The sequence below is a fragment of the Elephantulus edwardii genome, unplaced genomic scaffold (assembly GCF_000299155.1).
Source record: "Elephantulus edwardii isolate Elephantulus edwardi_28Jun2011 unplaced genomic scaffold, EleEdw1.0 scaffold00077, whole genome shotgun sequence".
In the NCBI taxonomy this organism is placed as follows: Eukaryota; Metazoa; Chordata; class Mammalia; order Macroscelidea; family Macroscelididae; genus Elephantulus; species Elephantulus edwardii.
In genome coordinates this window covers 4,636,329-4,648,733 of record NW_006399827.1, presented here as the reverse complement: position 1 = coordinate 4,648,733, position 12,405 = coordinate 4,636,329, and positions in this window count along the sequence as shown.

Here is a 12,405-nt window from a genome sequence, read left to right as displayed (position 1 = left end):
TGGAAAAATTTTCCATATTAATAGATTAACAAGACTTAACATTGTGAAAATGATGATCCTAACAAAAACTATCTACAGATTCAACACAGTCCTATATAGATACCAAATCTATTCTTCAAGGAGATAGAAAAGGGAATTTCCAGTATCATTTGGAAAATGCAAAGGCCAGTAAGAGAGAAACCTGTCCTGAAAAAGAAAAATTACATAGGAGGCACCTCACTCTCTGATTTCATAACCTCCTACACAGCCATAGAATCAAAACAGCATGGTACTGGTATCACAACATATCAATCTATAGAATTAAGAGCCCCCAAATCAACCCATCTACCAATGGTCAACTCCTATTTAAGGAAACTAAATCCACTAAGTGGGGAAAGGATAGCTTCTTTAACAAATAGTGCTGGCAAAAAATGGACATCTAATCTGCAGAAAACTGAAACAAGATCACATCTCACGCTAGACACAAAAACCAACTCAAAGAGGATCAGAGAAAGGGAGCTCTGGTGGTCTTGCGGCAAGAAGCTGTGCTGCAATCCCGAAGGCACTCAGTTCAACTCCACCAGTTGCCCCACTGGAGAAGGAGGGGCAATCTCTTCCTGTTCCTATCAGATCCAACTTGACCATACACAACAAGGAATTAAAAAAAGAGAGAGAGAGGATCAGAGACCTGGGAGCTCTCTAAACCATAAAGACCATAAGAGATAAAATGGGAACAAATTTAGAAACCCTAGCTTGTGGCGTTAATAGATTTCATTTTCTTTTTCATTCCACACTAAGAGAGTCATAAGGTATAATAAATATTGTAAAATCATAAGTCTGTGCAAAAATTTGTATGTTGTCTAGGCCTTTCTCTACTACCACGTTATTGCCAAAATGTTTAGAGGAGAAACTGGTATGGAATGAAATGTTCAGGCTGAATATCTTTTTTTTTTCTATATTTTATTAATTTTCATAAACATTTACAGAGATTTTGGGTTTCCATTCATTCATTGTTGCACTATTCTCTCTACCCTCCTCCCAGTTTGTTCTTGTCCCAATGCCACAGTGCTTGTCAAAGCCAGTTCTGATTAATCTTCTTTGTCAGTGTGTCCTTTGCCATTCCCTATCACTCCTCCCTGAGAGAGACTTCACCCTGAGTCATAAGGAAAAGGGGATGGCGTATTCTCTTACAGGCTGAATATCTTAATTTTTAGAGTTGCTTCTTTATTCTGGTTCATGCTACGGCATGGTAGTTTAAAAACTCATTTCGCCTTTTGTTAATCTTATCCCTTCAAAATTTCTTGTGTATCAGGCCCACCATTTGACTTGTATTTTTCTAAATAAGGCTCTTTCATGCTGGTATTTTGTTTAAAGACTAAGATGATCCTAAGTCAAGCCATAGTCTCTTCAATTACCTCCCATGCATGTGAAAGATGGACCATGAATAAGGATGACAGATAAAGAATTGGTGTCTTTGAATTGTGGTGTTGGAGTATTTAATATCCCATGGACTTCCAAAAGAACAAACAAATATGGAAATAGTGCAATCAGGGTGCTCCTTAGAAGCAAGGATGGTGTAACTTTGTCTCACATATTTTGAGTATATTTTCAAGAGGGGCCAGTCCTTGGAAAAAGACATCATACTGGGAAAAGAGGAGAGTCAGAGAAATAAGGAAAGACCCGCAACAACATAGACTGATACACAGAGTGACTTTAACATGGGCATATAAGAGATGATGGATGAGGATGGCACAGCTTAGGGCAAAGTTCAGATCTGCTGTTCTCTGGGCTGCTATGAGTTGTGAAGTTCATGGCACCTAACAACAACAACATGTCTAGTTTGCATGTCATGAATATTTTATATAGAGTGTTCTCTAAATATGATTTTTCCCCTGAAAACGTACTGGTTTTTATAGGTTTATATGTACTGCCCAACCTCTATGTCATAGATCAAATAGGAGGTTCCAGAAAGTTTAATGAATTACATTGGATTCCATACAATTGAAACAAACCCAAATATAAAAGTGTTGCTTACTTAGGCAATGTCATGTTAGATAAACTCAAGCATTAGTTAAGTAAGGAAAAAAATACGTTCCACAAATTATGAATGTTTTCCTATCTAACACTGAGAATCAACATAGTAAAGTATTCCATTTTACTTTTAATCTGAATTAAACTCCTTGCAGACTCAATAAAGACAGTCCTTTATTCATTTTTATGCATCTTTTGGGATGAAAATGCAAAGTTGATGGAGCATTGATGAGACTAAGATGTTTCAGAACATGCATTATTGCCCAATTATGCATCTTACTGTAATAAGCATTTTTAAAGATTCTTATGCTAGGCCTTTGGAGAAGTTTTAAAACCTATTAATTCATTCATTAAAATTGATGTCAAGTTTTAAATCTGAATATATTGCATAATATTGTGACCTGCATAACAGCTGCTTTCTTCTAAACAGTCAGATGATACTATTAATGCCACACGGTTGTATTTACATGCTTTTGTTTCTTTCCTCAAGGAATATTCTGCTTCTATACTGGATCCCCCAAGAGAATCCAATGTGTGAAGGAGAGGTAAATGGCAAGCCATAAAATAAAAGAGTGTATGTTGTTCTACCTTGTGACACAAGAATTCACACAGGCTTGTTTCTGAGGTAGAGAGTCTTACGAACAAACATATAAATGATTCACCTCCAACTTTATTTTGTATTCCGTTTCAGCTTCTCTAAAGCTGTTCTTTCATTTTGTACAGCAGCCTAAGTCATCACAGACAACAAAGTCTTGCGTTCGAAAAATTAATACCCCTCTGGGTATACTTGTTCCCTGGTTACATCCAGCTTCCACAGTGTCCCACCATACTACTTTCCTAACAAGTAGAGTACTAGCATCTAAGTGATGGGTTTACATGTGTATCTGAGGACAGATGCTGCCCAGTGGAATAAGGATGGGCATAGTATATTGTTTTTGTTATATGCCGTTGAGTCGCTGGTGACACATAGCGACCCCGTGTACAACAGTTCTGAACTCTGTTCTATCCAAAGCCAACCTTATTGTCTCTAACACATCTACCGTCATTACTCTAGTCACTGAATCCATCCATCTCATCCAGAATCTTCCTCTCTTGCGTTGTCCCTCCACCCTCCCAAGCATGATATCCCTCTCCAAGGACTTGTTCCTCCTTGCAACATGCTCAAAGAATGTCAGATGAAACTTCAAAATCCTTGGCTCCAAGGAGCAGCCTGGTTTCACCCTCTTCAGGTCAAACCTATTTGTCTTCCTGGCAGTTTATGGTATATTCAATTTTCTTCTCCAGCACCACAACTCAAAGCCATCAATAATTCTTATCACTTATCACTTATCTATCATCCTTATCACTATCTATAACCTCAAAATCATGAGCAATTACTCAATTGTAAATCCTGGAAACTGCATAAGACACTTCATTCAATCCAGGACTCTTGTTTCTGGGGAAATTACATGTTAATCTTTGTATTACAGTGAGTCTGACCATTATGGGTGGACATAACTAATTTATGTTGACACAGAATTCTAAGAGAAAGAAAGTATTACAGAATTCTTAGAGAAAGAAAGTATTACATCTAGTAATATTAAATAATCATACCCTTCATTAAAAGTTATTCTTAAACTCATTTTCTACATGTGTGTATTTGTTAAAGGAACCTTTGGCTTTGATCCCTCAGTCTTCCAAATGGTATTCATCACAGTGTAACAAAAAGATCACTAGTGAGGCTTTGAAATCTCTGCAACACTTAATTACAAGAAAGAGAAGAGCAGAACAAAGGATATTATTGGAATCAATTGTCCAATGATAACTATGCCCAGGAATTTCTACCAAAACAGAGCAAATAAAAGAATTAAATCAAAATGAGGCCCCGTCATTTCTTTTTTTTTTTTTCTTTCCATTACTTTCCTCATTTTGTAATTTCTTCTCTTTTCTAGACAACTGAGGGTAAAAGCCATTGTGTAAGACAGCAAATGCATGAAAATATGAGTAATGTCACCAGCCATCAGAGAGGTCAAATCCAAAGTGCAATACAGCACATTTCAGTCCCACTGCGAGAGTTCTGGTCTGAGACCTTCTTTCATTCTCTTGTTCTGACTGTAATCTGGCCATGTCTAAGGACCTTGCTTCCTAGCAGTATTCCTTTTTGATGGCTATTTGGCTTTCCTCCTTCTCAGATCCTATAGCATGTTGTACCACTAACCAAAGGCAGGCTGTCTCCAGCAGCTTGCAACACCAGGATCTCTGAAGAAGATAGACAGGCCGTCTCTCACATTAAGAATTAGTCTCAGAAACCTGATGTTGAGTTGCTATGAGGCTTGACAGCAGTGAGGTTTTCTGGGTTTTATCTTTGTTTGCTTGTTTTTGAGGGTAGATAACTATGCAAAGGCATTTGACTGTGTGGATCACAACAAACTGTGGCTGACTCTGAGAAGAATAGGAATTCCAGAACACTTGATCGTGCTAATGAAAAATCTATACTTCAACCAGGAGGCAGTCATCAGAATAGAGCAAGGAAACACCGTGTGGCTCAAAATTTGGAAGAGTGTGCATCAAGGATGTGTCCTATCTCCATAGTTTTTCAATATATATGCCGAACTGATTATCCGGGAGGCTGGGTTCTATGAGGAGAAGTTTGGCATCAGGATTGGAAGAAGATTCATCAACAATCTGCGTTATGCAGATGACACAACCCTGCTGGCTGAATCTGAGAAGGACCTGAAGGGCTTGCTACAGAAGGTCAAGGGCTGCAGCCTTCAATATGGATTGAGGCTCAATATCAAACAAAGATTCTCACCAATGGGCCAATTGGCAGCATCATGATAGATGATGCAGAGATTGAGATTGTTGACTGCTTTAGTTAGTTTGGCTCTACAATCAACACTCTTGGTACCAGCAGCCAGGAAATTAAAAGACGAATTGCATTGGGAATGTCTGCTGTCATAGACCTCTCCAAGGTACCAAGGAACAACAATGTTAGTCTGGAGACTAAGGTGGACCTGATACAGGAAATGGTCTTTGCAATTACGTGCTATGCATCAGAAGGCTGGACAATGACTAGGAATGATAGAAAGAGAGTTGATGCCTTTGAGTTGGGCTGGAGAAGATATAGTAAACATTGACTGCTAGGAGAACAAACAAGGTTGTCCTGGAGAGGGTGAAGCCAGGCTGTTCCTTGGAGTCAAGGATTCTGAAGCTTCATCTGACATATTGGGACATGTTTCAAGGCAGGATCAGTCCTTGGAGAGGTAGGTCATGCGTGGGAAGGTAGAAGGACAGCATAGGACAGGAAGACCCTTGATGAGATGGATTGATTCAGTGACTGGGGTAATGGGGATAGGCGTGCTGGAGACAATAAGACTGGCAAGGGATAGAGCAGGGTTTAGGGCTGTTGTACACAGGGTCGTTATGAGTCGAAGACGACTTGATGGCACATTAACAACAACAAACAACAAGATAAAATGTCAGTTTGAAGACTCAAGTGTGCCTGATTCGGGCAATACTCTCTTAAATTGCTTGCTGTGAATCTGATAGCTGGGCAACTAATAACAAGACGAATGGATGCCTTTGAATTATGCTGCTGGAGAAGAGCATGGAATATCCCATGGACTGCCGAGAAAACAAACAGAAATGTCTTGGAGAAGGTGCAGCCTCACTGCTTCTCGGTGGCAAAAAATAACAAAGTTTCATCTCCCATGCTTTGGACATGTTGCTAGAAGAGGCTGTTCCTTGGAAAGGGGTGTCATGTTTGGAATGGTGGAGGGTCAGAGAAAAAGAGGAAAACTTCCAACAAGATGGATTGACACAGTGATGGCAGCAAGATGTTGGCTCAAGTGTGTCAGAGATGATGAGGATAGGATAAGATTTAGGTCAGCTGTTCTTAGGGTCCCTGTGAGTTGTACTCAACTCAAATGCACCTAAAGACAACAAGAAGTTAAATCTCCTCCATAAAATAAATGGCCACACCATTTGCAGCAATGGGCTTGAGCACGGCTGAGAGTATGAGGATTCCAGAAGGTTGCAATCGGTGGCTCTGAGAGTCACTATGAGCTGGAATCAACACAAAGGCTCCTGATGACAAGGTAAAACTATAGAAGGGAAAACTTAAGGGAAGCCTTATCCAGTGCTGGTGGGAAAGCAAAATGACACAAATATTGCAGAAACAATGTGGTGGCTCCTCAAAACCTAAAAATGCAACTAACTTCTGACTTTGCAATTCTTCTCCTAGCTACGGACCCAAGACTTGAAAGCAGAGACTGACAAAGAGCTTTGTGTATCGATGTTCATTGCACAACTATTCACAATAGTGGTCAGATCGTGGAAATAATGTAAATGTCCATGAAAAGATGAATGGATAAACACAATGCAAAACAATGGAACACTCAGACTCAGACAGTAGAATAAATGAAACCATTGTGTTACACTACAGAGGAAGCGCAAAAACACTATGCTGAGCAAAATAATTACAAAAGATCAAATATTGCATGGTCTCATTTATACAAAGAGACAAGCTAAGACCAACACAGAGAAATCAAAGTCTGTTAGTGGTGACGAGATGTGAGTTAATGGTAATGAAAAACTACAACCAGTATTTCAATTGTTGTCAATGAGCTGTGAACTTGGAAAATGCTGAATCTGGAAAAACTATGTGATAGATTTTTATTTTTTTTAACAATGACAAAACGTGTTGTTGAAGTTGTTTATGTACAAATACACATCTCCATATGTATATAAAGCACTACATGGAAACCAATAAAAGAGGCATATACCTCTTGGAATTTGGGTGCTGAGTTTAGCAGTTTAGGGTCATGTTTTCATGGAATATCCTTGCGAACTACCCCAATAATGTTTTCAGTGCTTCTGCTTTACCTTCTAGTTTACCTCGGCTATGTACCTTAGCTCTGTAGCCTAGTGGCAAGACACTGTACTGCAATCCCGAAGGCACACAGTTCGAGGCCACCAGCTGCTCTGCAAGAGAAGAATGGGCAATCACCTCCTGTGTGATTAACTGCCTCTGAAAATGGGTCAGCTATAGGTCGGCTCCAACTCTACAACAACACATCCTAGTGCAAATTCTGGGACCTCGGAAACTTGCAAACAAATCACTGAGAAGTCCTTAGAACAGTAATGCCCCTGTATCAATGAAAGTAACTAGCCCCAAAATTGCAGTTTGTTGTAAACACTTGAATTAGATCTGACTGGCACAGGAGGATATTGCCCCTCCTCCAGTGGAGCACTTTATGGATTTGAACCACACAGCTTTGGGATTGCAGTGCAGCTTCTTGCTCCTAGGCCACCAGAGATCCCTTAAAATTGTGGTTTGAAACAGCCTTTTTCTCTCTTTTTTTTAAAAAAATGCAACTTTTTTAAGAGTATATTCTTCCCATTTAATTTCTCCCCATTCATTCATTGTGACACGTTTTTTCTCCCTGCCCATCCCCCCTTTTCCCTTTTCTCTTTGAAAAGAAAAAAACAAATTCTTTCATTGTTACACAATCCCTTCCTCCCAAGTCCACAGTTCACTTTACTATACATTTCTTTATCTGGAGTCTTGGCATGAAAATAATACCTAATCACATATCCCTTTTAAACTATTCATCTGTTTCAATGCAGTATACTTTATTTATCCCCTCTCTTTTTAGGTTCCCCCCAACCCCGAGGTCAGTCCTGTTTTACAACAGTGGCACTATGCAGTATTTATCCTTTTGTAGCCGAGGTATCTCACTCAGCATAATGTCCTCAAAGGTCACCCATTTTGTATAATATTTCGTGAGTTTCTTGTTTTTCAATACAACATAGTATTCCATTGTGTGAATATACCACAGCTTGTCTATCCATTAGTTTGTTGATGAGAACTTGGATTGTTTCCAACTCTTTGCTATTGTGAACAAAGCAGCAATAAACAGAGGTGTGCATGTATCTGCTTGGTAGTTGAATTGCTGGGTCAAATGGTATTTCTATTTACAACTTTTTGAGAAAGTGCCATACTGCCTTCCAGAGTGGTTGTACCACTTTACACTCCCACCAACAATGAATAAGGGTTCTAGTTTCTCCACACCTCGCCAGCATTTGTTGCTTGCTGTTCTGTTAAATTTTGCTATTCTTACTGGGCTAAGATGATATCTCATAGTTGTTTTGATTTGCATCTCTCTTAGAGCTAGGGCTTTTGAACACTTCTTCATCTATTTGTTCGTCATCTAAATGTCTTCTTTGGTGACGTGTCTGTTCATATCCCATGCCCATTTTTCTGTTGGCTTGTTTACCTTTATCTTGTTATGGCACTCGTGTATTTTAATACCAAGACTCCATGGATCTAAGAGTTGGAAGACAGAGGTAGAAATGAACCTAAACTATTGTGCCAGAAAACAAGGAAGAGCTAAAAAAAAAAGTGAACTTGAACTTCTCAAAATGATATAGACGTTAACTCGAAAATGTTCCAATGTTTCTCTGGTCAAATCTGAGACACATTGACCATCAAAATAATTACAAAAATAGATCAAAACCCATTGAACAGAATAGGAATTTACACATCCACACTGCTATGAATCAAATCAATAAGTAAGCTGAACTGAATATTGCTTAAATAACTCTTCAAAGTGACTTCTACAAAAATATGTTATTAATCACAATGTGAAGAATTCTAGCGGACACTCCTTTAGTCAAGTGCTCTAAGTCAGTACATCCATAATGGGACAAATTAAAACCACATGCCACACCTGACAGGTACAAGAAGAACACTGCATCTTGTTTGTGACATTTTACTAAAGATGTATATCATGGATCTAATCATGAGGAAATAGGTAAATTGGAAAACATTCTATAAAAGGAATGTCCTCGACTTGGAACCAGCTACCTCATCTGCAGGGCTCAGTGCAGAGCAAAAATAATGAGATTCCTTGTTCTAAACTTATTTTGACATTTTACGAAGTGACAGTGGAATATTGGAACCCTGTGCATACAGCCATACAGTCATGATATTATTCAAGCTGAAGGTAAAAGGCAATTGAATGTAGTACAATAATCTAGATGGGATCTTTCCAGATTAGAAGAAAAATTACTAGGACAAATAGAAAATCTTGCAAAGGGCTTGAGAATCTTACAGTGCTGATGTGCCAGTGTTAACTTCCAAGTTTTCATTATTATGTAGAAGAATGTTCTTATTTGTAGGAAATATACATCAAAGTGGTTAGGGGGAGTGACAATTTATTCTCAAGTGGTTTACAGTGGGAAAAAAAGTTCTTTGTACTGTACTTCAAATTTTTCTGTATATTTCAGAATGACTCAAAAAGAAAGTGAATTTTAGGGTAAAGTGAACTCTGGGGCCATTTCTGGGTCTGATTTCTTCTTACCTGATCAACTTTCTTTCTAGCAAATTTGAAAGGTACATCATAATAAAGTTACTGCAAATTCTTTTTTGGAAATGGTAAGTGACTTAATATTAAAAAAAAAAACAAGTTCTAGTTATTAGGACACATTGTATTCTCATTTCTGAGATGCTTTGGCATCTGAGTTCAGAATTCTAAGAAATTGTCCAGTGTTCTAATAATAAATGTTCCATTGTGTGATTGTTACTCGTTCTCCACAGTCCTCATCTCAAGAGAAGTATTGCTGGAGAACAGTAGTGAATATTACCATGGTCTACTAAGAGAACAAACAAGTTCATCCTGGAGAGGGTGAAGCCAGGCTGCTCCTTGGAGGCAAGGATTCTGAAGCTTCATCTGACATACTTTGGACATGTTGCAAGGGGCGACAAGTCCTTGGAGAGCAATATCATGCTTGGGAGGGTGGGGAGGCAGAGCAAGAGAGGAAAACCCTCAATGAGGTAGATTGATCAGTGGCTGGAGTAATTGGTGTCGGTATGTCAGAGACAGTGCGATTGGCACAGGATAGAGCAGAGTTTAGGGCTGTTGTACACAGGGTCGCTATGAGTCACAGACAACTCAACGGCACAACAAGAAGAAGAAGGTTCACTATAGCAAATGTAATCGGACTCACCAGGGAACCACTAAGGAATCTGAGAAGGAAAATAGAAGAACATCTTTGTTTGAGACACTGAGATTCTGTCAGGCTTTTCCTTTCCCTTGGTTGCTAATTTCTACCTATTACAAGAGAGAATGAGGAGCTTTGGTGGTATTGCAAATAGCAGCAGCATCGCTAACTCTGACTGTGCTTCTCCAGTGGGTTTGCATCAACTATTGACATTGAAGGAGAAAAACAGGCAATCTCCAGTTGAGAGCTGGCAGCCTTAGAAACCAATGGAAAGTTACTATGAGTCAGAAATGGCTGAACAACAATGAGTGAGTGCTGTGATAGTTGATAGGCAGTATTGTCATGACAGGAGTCCAGAATGAAGGTTGCACAGTGGAGTGGACTTAGGGGGAGGGACTGTATAACAATGAAAGAATTTTGCTTTTTCTTTTCAAAGAGAAGAGCAAATTGGGGGGCAGTGGAGGGTGGGCAGGGAGAAAAGTGCAACCATGAATGAATGGAAACCCCAAGTCTCTGTAAACTATAATATATATATATATAGAGAGAGAGAGAGAGAGAGAGACAGCCCTGGAGGCATAGCCCTACTATGTGTCAGGCTGCTCCTTGAAAGATAACTGGTTTTAATCCACCAGCCATACCATGGGAGGAAGGTGGGTGGTCTTCTTCCATAATAACCCACAGCCTTGGACATACGTGGAGGGCTACCATAAATCCACAGGAGGCAGGTGAGCAATCCCTTCCCACGATAAGAAGGTTCAATATGAGTCCATTTTGACTTGATGGCAATGAGTTTGAGCTACCCTAAGTTAGAACTGGAGATGGCAGTGGATAGAAGTAAGAATAAAGAGGCCTGGTGGTGCTGTGGCTAAGCACTTGGAAGTTGGAAACCACCAGCTGCTCCATGGGAAAAAGATGTGGCAGAATGCTCTTGCAAAGACTGTTGTTTGATATCTTTGAGCTGCAGAATGAAAAGTGAGTCTATTAACAATGGATTTCACCTCTGTCCTGCAGCCTTGGAAATCCATTGTTGCTGTTGCTGGGTGTCACTGATTTGGAATTGACTCTTAGCTGACCCTCTAGCGGGTTTACAGAGGCGGTATATAAGACAGAAGGAGATTTCCATTCTTGTCCCATGGAGCATCTAGTGGATTTGAACTTCATGCCTTTGGGACTGCAGAGCAACTTACCACTAGGCCACTGGAGCTTCTCCATCCTATTTTATAGGGTCAATGAGCTGGATTTGATTCAGGAACATATTTTGTTTAGTTAATTTTAAAAGAAAATGGTAATAAGAGGGAAACTGGAGAGCTCCTGATTCAGACCTAATGGTGCAGCTAAAATACACCTAAAAGCTGTGGAAAGTCCTTCAGTTAGAACCTCACTCACTCAGTTCTGACACATAGACTCTCTGTTGGCTTCTGAGGACACAAACCACAGCAGGAGGAGACTATCCATCTTCCTCCCTAGGAGGTGCTGGTGGATGTCCAGCACCAGGGATGGACAGCCTCTGGGGTAGCAGGCCAACCCCCCACTGACAAGCCACCCAAGCGCCCTGGGAGTGGAGACAGAGGCAACCAAGTGAGAACTGTGAAAGGTGTTAATAAAGCAAACAGGTGCTGGACCTTAAGACTGGAGGAATAACTCAACCATAGCACACCTTCACAACCACAAAGGAAGCAAGGAGCTCAGATGCTGTGTTTTCCTAACCCTCCCCCCCCCAAAAAAAAACCTAGAAACTACTAGGGAAAATCTGCAGTTAGAGACCTCTCCAAATTATTGAGGAGTAATGATGCCAGTCTGAGGACTAAGATGCATCTGATGCAGGCCACAGTCTTTCCGATCACTCGATATGAATCTGAGAGCTGGACAATGAATAAGGATGACAGAAAAAGAATTGATGCTTTGAGCTGTGGTGTTGGAGGAGAGCACTGACCATCCCATGGATGGCAAAAGAACAAATAAATATGTCTTGGAGAGGGTGCAGCCAGAGTGCTCTTTGGAGGCAAGATTGTTGAGGCTTTGACTCACATACTTTGGGCATGTTGCTTGGAGAGGAAAATGATGCTTGGAAGGATGGAGGGTCGGTGAAGGAGAGGAAGACCTTGAACTAGTTGGATTGACACGGTGACTGCTGCAGTGGCTTCTTGTGTGTCAGGAAGTGTAAGAATGACCACAGGGTAGAACAGGGCACAGATCTATTGTTCATAGGGTCACAATGAGTCATATTCAACTTGACAGCACCTAGCAAACACCACCACCACACAACAGAAAGTAGCCCATGTTGTTGTTGTTGTTATGTGCCGTCGAGTCCTTTGCAACTCATAGCGACCCTATGTACAACAGCCCTAAACTCTGCTCTATCCTGTGCCAATCTCATTGCCTCTGACACACCCATCCCGATTACCCCAGTCA